The sequence below is a fragment of the Hypanus sabinus genome, chromosome 4 (assembly GCF_030144855.1).
Source record: "Hypanus sabinus isolate sHypSab1 chromosome 4, sHypSab1.hap1, whole genome shotgun sequence".
NCBI lineage: Eukaryota > Metazoa > Chordata > Chondrichthyes > Myliobatiformes > Dasyatidae > Hypanus > Hypanus sabinus.
The window spans coordinates 86,124,648-86,137,179 of record NC_082709.1 but is presented as its reverse complement, the minus strand read 5'-3'; the positions used below and the strand labels follow the sequence as shown (position 1 = coordinate 86,137,179).

The following is a 12,532-nucleotide window of genomic DNA, read 5'->3' as shown; positions in this document are numbered from 1 at the left end:
AGCAGGGTTGGGCCGCCATATCGAAGAAAAGATGTGCTGTCATTGGACAAGGTCCAGAGGGGGTTCACAAGAATAATTCTAGGAATGAAAGGGTTAATGTATGAGGAGTGTTTGATGACTCTGGGCCTGTACTCGCTGGAGTTTAGAAGGAGAGGGGATCTCTTTGAAACCTAAAGTCTATTGAAAGTGCTAGATAGAGTGGATGTGAGAAGGATGTTTCCTATAGCGGGAAAGTCAAGGACCAGAAGGTGCAGCCTCAGAATAGAGGGACATCTATTTAGAACAGAGATGAGAGGAATTTCTTTAGCCATACAGTAGTGAACGGTGGAATTCATTGCCACAGACTGCTGTGGAGGCCATGTCATTGGGTATATTTAAAGCAGAGGTTGATAGGTTAATCAGGGCGTCAAAGGTTACAGGGAAATGGGGCTGAGAGGGATAATAAATCAGCTATGATGGAATGGCAGAGCAGAATCAATGGGCTGAATGGCCTAACTCTTATGATCTTTTCAATATTACGGAGACCTATTAGAACACAGAACAGCACAACACTTAAAGCATGAAAAATAACTTTATTTGTCACAAGTACATTGAAATATGGAAACATACAGTGAAATGTGTCGTTTGCATCAACACAGACCAAGGATCTGTTGGGAGCAGACCACAGGTGTCGCCATGCTTCCAGTGTCAATATACCACACCCACAATTTACTAACCTTAACTTGTATGCATTCGGAATGTGGAAGGAAACTGGAGACCCTGGAAGAAACCCATATGGTCATAGGGAAAATGTAGAAACTCCTTACAGATATCATCATCATCATGTGCCGTGTTGTGTGACATGGGGAATCATGATTTTCCATCTGTCTTTAACCTGAGAAGTTCTAATAAGCTCTTCAAAGCTGTTGCCTGTCCATCCCTCGATGTAACTCATGAACATAATGCACTGTCAACCACAACTTTTTCTTCCATTAGTTTTTCCCGTCACTGAAAGGTGTTCCAGCTTTTCGTTCTTCAGTACATGTCCCACAAATTCCATCTGATTGATGATATCAGCTCTCTTCTTATTCTGGCTTTTTGCAACACTTTCTCATTTGTTACTCTGTCCTTCCATGATATTTTCATCATTCTTCTCAAAAACCACTTTTCTGCAGCTTCACCTTCCCTCATGTTGCTTCAATATTGTCCAATATTCACTTCCATATACACAAGAAAATCTGCAGATGCTGAAAATCCAGAGCAACACATGAAAAATGCTGGAGGAGCTCAGCAGTATCTATGGAAAAGAGTTAAGTAGTCAACATTTCAGGCCGAGACCCTTCATCAGGACTGTTGACTGTTTAACTCTTTTCTGTTGATGCTGTCTGGCCTGCTGAGCTCCTTCAGCATTTTGTGTGTGCTGCATTCATTTCCATATGATAGTGTGGAATGAACGTAGCGGCGCAACACTCTGAGTTTCATACTCAGAGAAATTATTTTATTCTCTGGTATCTTGCTCAAACAGTGGAATGTGCATTTGGCAATCCCAATCCTCCTTCTAATTTCAACATCAGCCCTACTGCCAGATTTATCATGCTCCCTAAGTAATTGAACTTCCATGTTTGTGAAATTGTTTTGTTGCCCACTTTCAGTTCGTATTTCTGTATGTCTTTCTTCATTGTGACAACCATATATTTGGTCTTCTTGCAGTTGGTCAATCCACCCTTTGCATTTTCTTCGATGACTTTATCTAGTACTTCTTGGAGCTTCTCTTTAGGGTTTAACAGCACTGTGTCATCTGCATACCATAGGTTGTTCAAATTGTATCCACCAATTATCATGCCTCCTTATAGACGATAGTGGCAATTGAACCCCAACTAGCAACTGGCGCTGTAAAGCATTGTGCTAGTCACTTTGCTACTTTGACACTTGACAGGCTATTTGGTCCACAATGTCAGGCCAATTTATACTAAATGTCCTCCTCCTATGTATTACCCAACACTCCTCCATTCCTTTCATATTCATGTGTCCATCTAAAAGCCTCTTAAATTCTACCAAACTGTCTGATTCCATTCTTTGATAATTACTTACACTGTCCACAACTACACCGCAAACTTGCTAATCCACCCATCTACATGTTCATCCAAATCATTGATACATATCACAGTTAACAGAGGCCCCAGCACTGATCCCTGCAGAATGCTACTGGACATGGACCTCCAGCCTTCCACTCCTACTCTTTGTCTCATGGGCAAGCCAGTTCCAAATGCAATTTACCCTGGATCCCATCAATCATTCCTTTCTGAATCAATTTACCATGAGTGATCTTATCAGGTGTCTCACTGAGGCTACATCCACACTACGCCGGATAAATCTGTAACCAAAGCTTTTTCTCTTTGTTTTTACCTTCCGTCCACACTAAAATGGCTTTTTCGTCTCCTGAAACCTGAGCTTTTCAGAAACGCTTTCCAGGGTGGGTATTTTTGAAAACGCTGCTCGGGCAGATCAGCGTGGACGGGGTAACCGGAGAAATCTGAAAACGCTGTCAGGCGGCAGCGCGCTATTTCATTGTTTTCTTGAACGCAACCTAACAGTTTCAGAACAGACGCCAACGAGACTGAAGCCAGAAGAGTTAGAAATGTACTCACCAAATACTTTGACTCATAACTTACTGAATAAATAAGTATACTGTACTCACTTTGCCCTGTTTTCTGTCCTTGCTCGTATGAAGGTGGTTTACCTATTTATGCAAGTACTTTTCTGACAATAGATGTGTAACAGCCTAATGTAACATTATATGGAAATACATGATAACACTGATGCAGGCATGTTTTATAAGTTTAACAAGGGGCTTTATTAATGCAACAGAGTTAGTCAGTTTTTCAATGTTCGTCGTCAGCCAGGGCAATCCGTCCGTGACCTCCCTGTCGGTTGACTCCGTATGCTGCAGTATTTGTTTTTTTTAGTTTTAAGTTCTCCTGCGCGAGAGCCAACAGCTGTTCGTCGTTTTAAGTTTTTCTAGTCTGTACACAAACACGCACTTCAACGGCGAGATTCAACACCAAACATATCGCTTGTTTTTGGTAGATGTGTCCTGTGCATGCACAGCAGGAGGAGATTCGCCGAAATCTCCGTTTCATTGCGGATAGAGATATTTTCAAAAACTCTTAGTGTGTACGCCTATTGTTTTTACGCGAAACCGGTGTTTTCAAAATTATCCGGTCTAGTGTGGATGTAGCCCGAGTCCATTTAGATAATATCCACTGCTTTACCCTCATCAAACAACTCTGTTACCTCCTCAAAACACTCAATCAAGTTTTGTAAGGCAAGTCCTGCCCTGAGCATATTCTTCACAACCAAATCTATTTTATCACTTTGGAATGGTGTGAAAGACAAATGAAAGAGGCTTCTTTTTAAGGCTCATAGGAAAATCACGTGTTTCGCAAAGCTTCATAGATGAACAACAGTTAAGAGCCTAAAATAGTCAACTGTGCAATCTTCCTTTTGTTTTGATTGAGAGATATAGCACAGTAACAGGTTCTTTTGGTCCAATGAGTCCATGCTACCCAATTACATCCAAGTGAACAACTCATGGAAGAAAGCTTCAATTTCACTGCTTTAACGGTCTTAACAATAAGATAAAATCTTGACCTTACAACCTACCTCATTATGACTTTGCACTTTATCGTCCCCCCCTGCACTGCACTCTTAGGTAATGGTTACATTTCATTCTATATTGTTATCATTTTATCTTGTTCTAGCTCAGTGCACTGTGTAATAAATTAATCTGCATGTACAGTATACAAGACAAACTTTCCACTCTACCTCGATATTTATTTATTTATTTGGAGATACATCAGAAGAACAGACCTTCCCAGGCCAGTGAGCCCGCACCACCCCAATACACCCATGTGAGCAATTAACTTACTAACCAATAGGTCTTTGGAATGTGGGAGGAAAATGAAACAACTAAAGAAAACCCACACCATCACAGGAGGATTATATAAACTCCTTTCAGGCAGCAGTGGGAAATGAACCCAGGTCGCTGGCAGGGTAACAGCACTACTCTAGCAGCTACGCTACCCTCCACCTGTAGCATCAAGACATTCATCAGGAATGTCACCGAGCTGAGATTTCCAGTACACATTCCTGCTATTATTAGAGCAGCCTATTTCACGTCTATAATGTTTCCTGAATCCATTCTTGTCTAAGCTCATTACTAGCAAAAGCCAAATTTATGTCATTGGTAATCCACCTATCTACACTTTCATCCTAATCACATATCCACATCACAGGTAACAGACGTCTCAACACTGATCCATGTGGAACACCACTGGTCATGGACCTCCAGCTAGAATACTAGCCTTCTATCCCTAGTCTTCTACTGCTACTCTCTTTGAATTTGCAACACTCACCTGGCCTACCTCCCAGGCTCCACTCCTTAAGACTAAGATCATGCAATGCCTTGCTCCCTAAAGCAATCACCTCGGTATTACAGAACATAGTACGGACCCTTCAGCTGCAATGTTGTGCCGACATTTTAACCTACCCTGAGATCAATCCAACTCTTCTCTCCTACATAACCCACCATTTTTCAATCATCCGTGTGCTGGCTAAAAGTTTATTAAATGTCTCTAACATATCTGCATTAACCCCTGGCAGTACATTCCAGTCATCCACCACTCTGTGTAAGGAACTTATCTCTGGCGTTTCCCCACCCCCCCCCCATGCTTTCCCCTAATCACCTTAAAATAATGACCCTTGGTATAAACAATTTCTTCCCTGGGAAAAGGTGTCTGGCTATCCACTTGATTTATGCTTATTAACATCTTGTACACCTTTATCAGATCTCATTTCATCTGCTTTAGCTCCAAAGAGAAAAGCCCTAGCTTTCTCAACCTATCTTCATAAGACAAAACTTCCCTTAACTTACAATGACTTCCAGCCCTACAACTTCAGAAGCAAAATGCAAGCTGCTGGAGGAACTGATGATGAAGGGTCTCGGCCCAAAACATCAACTTTTTATTCCTTTCCATAGTTGCTGCCTAACCTGCTGACTTCTTCCAGCATTTTGTCTGTGTTACTCTGGATTTCCAGCATCTGCAGAATCTCTTGTGTTTATTCTGTAGGAACTCAATGGGTCAAACAGCATCTGTGGGTGGAAAAGGAATTGTCCTCAAAATGTAATCTCCTCACATTATCTAACAGCATAATATTTGCACAACAAATTCCAGGCTTTTGCATATTCTTTCAATTTTAATTACTCTACCACAGATCTTAAAGGTCAAAAAAGTAAATATTTCTGCCTCCTATGAGATGCATGTGAAGGCTCTGGACCTGGACTTGATGTGGTTTAGAGGGCTGGTGAGGGGTGGATCCATTCAAAGCTACGGCATACTGAAAGGCCTAGGTTGATTGGATTTGCAAACGCTTCCATTAGTAGGAGAGTTTATGATCTGAGGGCACAGCCTCAGAAGATAGGTACGTCCCTTTAACAATGAAATGAGGAGAAATTTCTTCGAAGTTCCAAATCTGTGGAATTTGTTTCCACAGAGGGAAGCTGAGGCCAAGTCACTGGGTGTACTTAAGGCAGACAGTGATAGGCTCTTGACTGGTAAGAAGGAGGGAGAATATAGAAGAATATAGTAGGATAAGATAAATCAGCCATGACTGAATGTCAGAGCGAATTCAATGGTCTGAATGGCTGAGTTCTCCTCCTGGATCTTACGATCTCCCTACTAATCTTGCCTACTTTATTCATGTTCAGATTATTGTACCGATGTATAAATAATCCAATCAATTCCCATTTTGTCATGATATACTGAACTTTAAACAATTGTGGCCTTCCACCTTGTTGAATGCCCGCGCTGCATTTTCTCTGTAACTGCAACACTTCATTCTGCATTCTATTATTATTTTCCTGGTACATTAGTCGCTGGATGCCCAATATCTGTGCGTCTGCATCCAAATCTGAGCTAGATGGAGGCTGAAGGATGAAGGATACAGCCTGTCTTGAGATTAGAGGGCAGTGTATGTGCTGGAGATGGAGGAAGGTATGGGGCTTGTTGTTTACCTGCTTGTTAGGCTCTGTGTTGTTCTGCCGGGCTTAGTGGGTATGCTATGTTGGCGCTGGAACACGTGGTGACACTTGTGGGCTGCCCCAGCACACCCTCAGGTGTGTTGGTTGTTGACACGTTTCACTGTATGTTTCGATGTACATGTGATGAATGAACCATCAGTCTGTAGAAGAAAAGGCAATGTACTAGACTGGACAACAGTTGCCCTGAGTCATGAAACAAACTACAGAAAAATAAGCTTCACCTCGATAACCCCAAACCTTTAACTACTGCACCGGGTTATTGCAGCTCCAGTCTGTGTTTGTATTTATTTTTTACGTAAGCATTAATTTTTTTGGAAATCTATTTTGTTATCTGTGGAGAGGTAGAATTTTTTTTTGGAAAGTGCAAGGCAGAGGGAGTGGTGGAAGGGTTCTCTGGAATAATAAATACAACTTTTTTTTTAAAAAAAAGAGGAAACTTAGGTCTAAATCAGGCTCTCACTGCTAGCAGTGTTAGTACCTGGCCAAATGACGTCAGTTGGCCATTAATCAGAGGCCGGGGCTGCTAGGAGTCCGGGCTCTGTGCACACAAACCGGCCCTGTCTTTTCTCCCCCTCTCTCTTCTCTTTGCGCAATGCTAACAGTGCCACAGCCTACCCACTGTAAAAAACCTGAAATAGAGGATTAAGTTGACACAGTGGGTGTGCATCGCTCTGACAGCCACTGGCACCAGTGAGTCAGCAAACACACACCCACCCCTCTTCAGATAAACGCTCCCATTTAGACCAAAAAGAAACAGACTCCACAAATAGCTCCTCGTTAAGTTATAATTAAATATAACGCAAATATTGACTTTAGGAGGGGTCAAACACAATCTGATATTTACCGATTTATATATATAAAGAAAGAGGCCGCAGCTCACAATAAACTTACAAACAGCAGAGGCATACGATTTAACAGCAGCCTGCTCCCTTCCCCATTCACCCCAACTGAGCTAGCCAGCCCTGCCCCCCACTTCCCACTCCAGTACAATAAGAGAATTATATGTAAAGTTCAGTCAAAAGATGCACCGGGGACCTTGAGCATTTTGAACTTTTTCACATCACCACAAAACTCTTTTGTTTTGGAATGAATGTTAGTTTCAGGAGAGAAAGACAGGCAAGATAACGAAGCAAGATTTTCAGCTGACTGCAGCAATAGGCAAAACTATTAAATTTATGCTTTAAAATGTGCATTTTAAGAATAAAACTGTTTCTAAAAAATGCAGTCAAGAGCAAGATAGATACATAAAGAATTAGTCCTAAAACAAGATATCATCCCATTTCCGGGAAAATATAATGGCAGACAAAACAGGCACGTTTTTTCACCTTGAAAACTCACACTAGCAACATGGTATTCATCTCACGATCAACCCTCTGAATGATCACACAATGTTAGACAAATAATGGAAAAAACTTTCTGGTAACCTTGATTGCAGTGCAGTAGGAAGGAAAGAACTTCCATCGCTGTTCATGATCTGGGGAGGTCTTAGAGCATCTCCTGATCAGTGAAGTATGAGATCAGTCACAGTGATAATGTCACAAAAGTGTCATCCAAGATACATGTAGCATGCTCCATTCAAGACAGCAGTAAAGGTCATTGGCTGCAGTTTACCATCACTGCAGGATTTGAATGTATCCAGGACAAAGAAGCGGGCAGGCATTGTGGACACTACCAACCCTGCAAACTGCCTTTTCCAAAAACTCACTTCTGGGAAGTGCTGTAGGGCTATTAAAACAAAAACTTCATGCCGTCTTTCGCCAGGTAGTTAACCTGATTAATCATTCCTGTTAGCCTCACAACCCTCTTCATAATGCTGCTTACATTGTAAATAAAGTTGATGTTTATGTACTTATGCACATTTTATTCCAAATCTGTCCTCTACCCTCTAATTTTTTATATAATTCTTTATTCTTTATAATTGTTGAATATTCTTTTTTTTTTGTTACATGTTCTGCCCTGACCAACACACTACAGTAAATTCAAAATATGTGAGAATGTATATGGTGAATAAAGTTGATTCTTGATCCTTGATGTTGATCAGGCAACAATGTGACAGTGAGGAGATAGTCAGTGGTGCTGATGGTAGAGGGAAAACTATCAGCTCGGACAAAAGAAACGAGGATTGTGCTGGGGGCAGTAGCAAGTATCACCTAGCTTCCAGAGCCAACGTAGCATGCCCACAATTTACCAACCCCGACGGCTTGCCTTTGGAACGTGGGAAACCGAAGCCCCAGAGGGTCACGAAGTAAATGTAAATCGTCCATTATTTAAAATTATTTTCTTATTTACAATAAAATGAATTGTTGCATCCATAATTCATCTTAAATAAACCCCTTACAAGCACATCTTTTCTTTCAGTTTCCTTTTGCTATTTTGTTAGCTCTTACCCCACAACCATCAGGCTCCTGAACCAGCGTGGATAACTTCACTTACCTCAGCTCTGAACTGATTCCACAATCTGGCGACATGGTAATCTAGTGGTTAGCCTAACACTTTACAGCGTTAGCAAACCGGGTTTAGGTCCCCCCATTGCCTGGTAGGATTTTGCATCATCTCCCCATGACCCCGTGGGTTTCTCGCAGGCGCACTGGTTTTCTCCAACATCCCAAAGGAGCTCAGGTTAATTGGGTGTAATTGGGCTCGTTCTTACCGTGCTCTATCTCTAAATAAATAATTAAACCCACAGTCTCACTTTCAAAGCCTCTACAATTCATGTTCTCAGTATTACTTATTTATTTATTTGCACAATTGGTCTTCTTTCACAGATTGGTTGTTTATAAATTCGGTTGTATCGTTTCATTTTCCTGCAAATGCCTGCAAGAAAATGAATCTTGAGGTAGTATTTTGATATAGTTTCCCCCATTATTCGAAGGTACAGTGTCCCTATGAAACAGTTTGTAAACAGAAATGTCGTAAAGTGAAGAAGCAATTACCATTTATTTATATGGGAAAAATTTGTGACCGTTCGGAGACCCAAATAATAACCTACCAAATCATGCCAAATAACACATAAAACCTAAAATAACAGTAACATATAGTAAAAGCAGGAATGATCTGATAAATACACAGCCTATATAATGTAGGAATACTTTCCTACATTTATTGCAGCACTGTCCACCGCAGTGAAAATCTCACGCAAACGCTCTCGGTAACACTCCCGGCAGAAACACACGACGCAAGCGCTCCCGGCAGAAGCTCTCTTTCCAGTAACCTTCAAGCTATGAAGCTACCAAATAACACATAAAAATACACAGCCTATATAAAGTAGAAATAATGTATGTACAGTGTAGTTTCACTTACTGGAATCGGGAAGACAGCGAGCACACTGATGATGGTGTGTTAGGCTGAGTTGTCGGAGGTTGGGGTAGTGGGACACTGGGGTGTCATCTCAACGTCGTCTGATTCCATCAGGGCAGGCAAGTCACCTTCTTCTATGTCTGCCTGCCTCAGTGTCGAAGGTCGAGTTTCGTCGTCTGCTGTGGCTGATGTGGAAGGCTTGAAAACCGACAGTATGCTTGACTGCTTAGCCTCGCGCATTTTTCTATCATACAGTTCTTTGTAAGCACTCAAACCATCATGCAAATATGCCCTAAACCTATGTACCCTTTCAAAATTAAAGTCATACTTTTCTGCAATCATTGCAGCGTTGTGAATCGCAGCGAAAATTTCACGCAATTGTTTCCCATTCAGGTCCTGGACGTCTTCACTTTTGGGCCGTTCGCTACTGCGTTCAGCTTCAATTGTTATCCTTTCCTCCTCATCAGCTCTTCATCTGTCAGTTCTTGGTCATGGTATGCCAAAACCTCTTCAACATCATCTTCGTCAACTTCCACAAACCCTTACCCAAACTCACTATGCCCTTACTTTGTTCACCATGATCGAAACGCTTACTTATGTCTAGATTTATGCTAAGTGTAACACCCTTATGTGCTCTTTTAGGCTTTTCCGGTACCTTAGAACTCATCTTGCTAATGGATGCACAAAATAAATTGACATAAAGCACAATGCTCACAGGCTCAATGCCAGCTCGAATGCAGTTCCGGGGGAGGAGTTTGACTGCTTGGCGCGCCCTGCCTTTTTTCCTAAGAGTGAAGACACCTTCTGTTAGCAAAAACAGGTAACTAATGTAGGTCTTTTGTAAGAGCCAGTTGATGTAAAGTGAACGTTTGAAAAACGGGGGCACCTGGAAAAGATTTTCTTTTTTGGGTACGTGGCTGCCTCTGTCACTGTTAGTAGTGAACCACTTTTTAAACCACTGTTGAATGTACTCCCAAAATGCTCTTGGGTTGGAAGTTCCACAATTTAGTGAACAAAGAATGGTGAAAATGAATCCAGAAATGAAAGGGTTAACATATGAGGGGCATTTGATAGCTCCGGGCCTCTGCTCACTGGAGTTCAGAAGAATGAAGGGGCAATCTCATTGAAACCTACTGAATACTGAAAGGCCTGGATAAAGCAGAGGTGCAGAGGATGTTTCCTATAGTGTGCGTCTAGGACCAGAGGGCACAACTTTCAGAATAGAAGGACATCTCTTTAGAATAGGGATGAGGAGGAATTTCTACAGCCGGAGGCTAGTGAATCTGTGAAATTCATTGTCACAGACAACTGTGGAGGCCAAGTCATTGGATACACAGTAGTTAAAGCGGAGCTTGATAGATTCTTGATTAATAAGGGAATCAAAGGTTATGGGGGTGGGCGGGAGGAAGACAGGAGAATAGGTTGAGAGGAATAATAAATTAGCCCTGATTTTGGGTCTGCCTGTGTTGAGTTTGAATGATTAATTGCGACCACTTCTGCATGCTCTGTTGGCATCGTAACATGTGGCAACACTTGCAGGCAACTCCCAGTGTACCCTTAGGCTGTGACAGTTGTTAACGCAGATGATGCATGTCATTGTATGTTTTGAGGTACGGGTGATAAATAAATCTGATTCTCTACCTGGACAATAAACAATAAATTCATGAAGGTTTCGTAAAATTAACCCCAGTTCTACTGCATCTTCCTGTAAGTTGTATCAGCTACTACAAGTCATCACATTGTAATATAAAGCTAGTTGCTGAGGTTCTGACCCAACCAGCAGTTCATCCACAGCCCTCAAGTAAAAAAGCCTTGCTTTACACATTAATATTATGTATGGCCTTATTAACAATTTGTCAATGTAATAGTGTGAGAAATGACAGAATATTTTAAAAAACAAAATTAATTCACAGGATCTGGATGTTGATGACAAGGCCTCTATTTATTGCCCTCTCCCTAATTACTCTTGATGGCTTGCATTCCACTCGACAGTCAACAGTCAACCAGAGTGTTGTGGTTACAAGGCTCTTGCAGGGCAGACCAGCAAGTATGGAGATAGGCTTCCCTAAAGATACTATAGATTCATGACCATCATGATCAACGGTACCATTTTAATCCTGATTTAATTAACGAAATGAAAATTCCAAGGCACTGTAGTGGATTTCAATTCAGGAGCCCTGACACATTCCGCTAGGCTCCAGGAAAACAAGTGGTGTACATAACACACTGCAGGCTTCTAACAAGAGGGCATTCATACCGTGGCTTCCCAACCTAGAAACCACCAATGGATCCAAGAGAATCTGAGAGATTACAGGGATTGGACCATAAGAGCATAAGACGTAGGAACAGAATTAGACCATTCTGCCCATCAAGTATGCTCCGTCATTTCAACATGGCTGATTTAACCAGAGACTGTAAGGCCATTAGACATGAGAGCAGAATTAGGCCATTTGGCCCATCAAGTTTGCTCTGCCATTCAATGATGGCTGATCCTCAGCCCCACTCCCTGGCCTTCTCCCCATAACCTTTGATGCTGTGTCTAATCAAGAATCAGTCAAGCTCTGCCTTGATATCCAGTGACCTGGTCTCCACAGCTGCCTGTGGTAACAAATTCACCACCCTCTGGCTAAAGAAATTTCTCCGCATCTCTGCTTTAAATGGTTGCCTCTCTATCCTGAGGCTGTACTCTGTTGTCCTAGACTTCCCAATTCTCCTTCTCAACCCCATTCCCATGACTTCTCCCTATAACCTTTGCCGTTCTTGCTAATCAGGAACCTATCAACCTCTGCTTTAAACGTACCCAATGATTTGGCCTCCACAGCTGTCTATGGCAATGAATCTCACAGATTAATCACCCTGTAGCTAAAGAAATACCTCCTCATCTTTGTTATAAAGGGATGTCCTTCTATCCTGAGGTTATACCTTCTGATCTTAGATTCCCCCACTACAGGAAACATTCTCTCCACATACACTCTATCTGGGCCTTTTAATATTAAATAGGTTTCAACGATATACATTCTTAGAACAAGAGATTTGAGATGCTAGGATTTTACAAAATTGCTGCAGCAACTCAGTGTGTCAGGCAGCAACTGTGGAGGCAAAGAGTAAGGCAATTTTTCAGATGCAGGGACTCGACCTGAAATGTCAATTTATCAG

General features: G+C 41.8%; 1 protein-coding gene and 1 long non-coding RNA gene across 2 annotated transcripts in view; one reads left to right on the top strand and one right to left on the bottom strand.

The window, feature by feature from the left end:
• nhej1 (nonhomologous end-joining factor 1) overlaps nt 1-12,532 on the bottom strand; it is a 382,674-nt gene that overhangs the window by 193,132 nt on the left and 177,010 nt on the right. The gene's annotated exons all lie outside the window — the stretch shown is intronic.
• The window catches only part of LOC132392973 (uncharacterized), a 39,606-nt gene that overhangs the window by 12,345 nt on the left and 14,729 nt on the right, over nt 1-12,532 (top strand). The window contains exon 2 of the long non-coding RNA XR_009511702.1: nt 10,019-10,196. This is a non-coding gene — a long non-coding RNA (uncharacterized LOC132392973). The remainder of the gene's footprint in view (nt 1-10,018; nt 10,197-12,532) is intronic.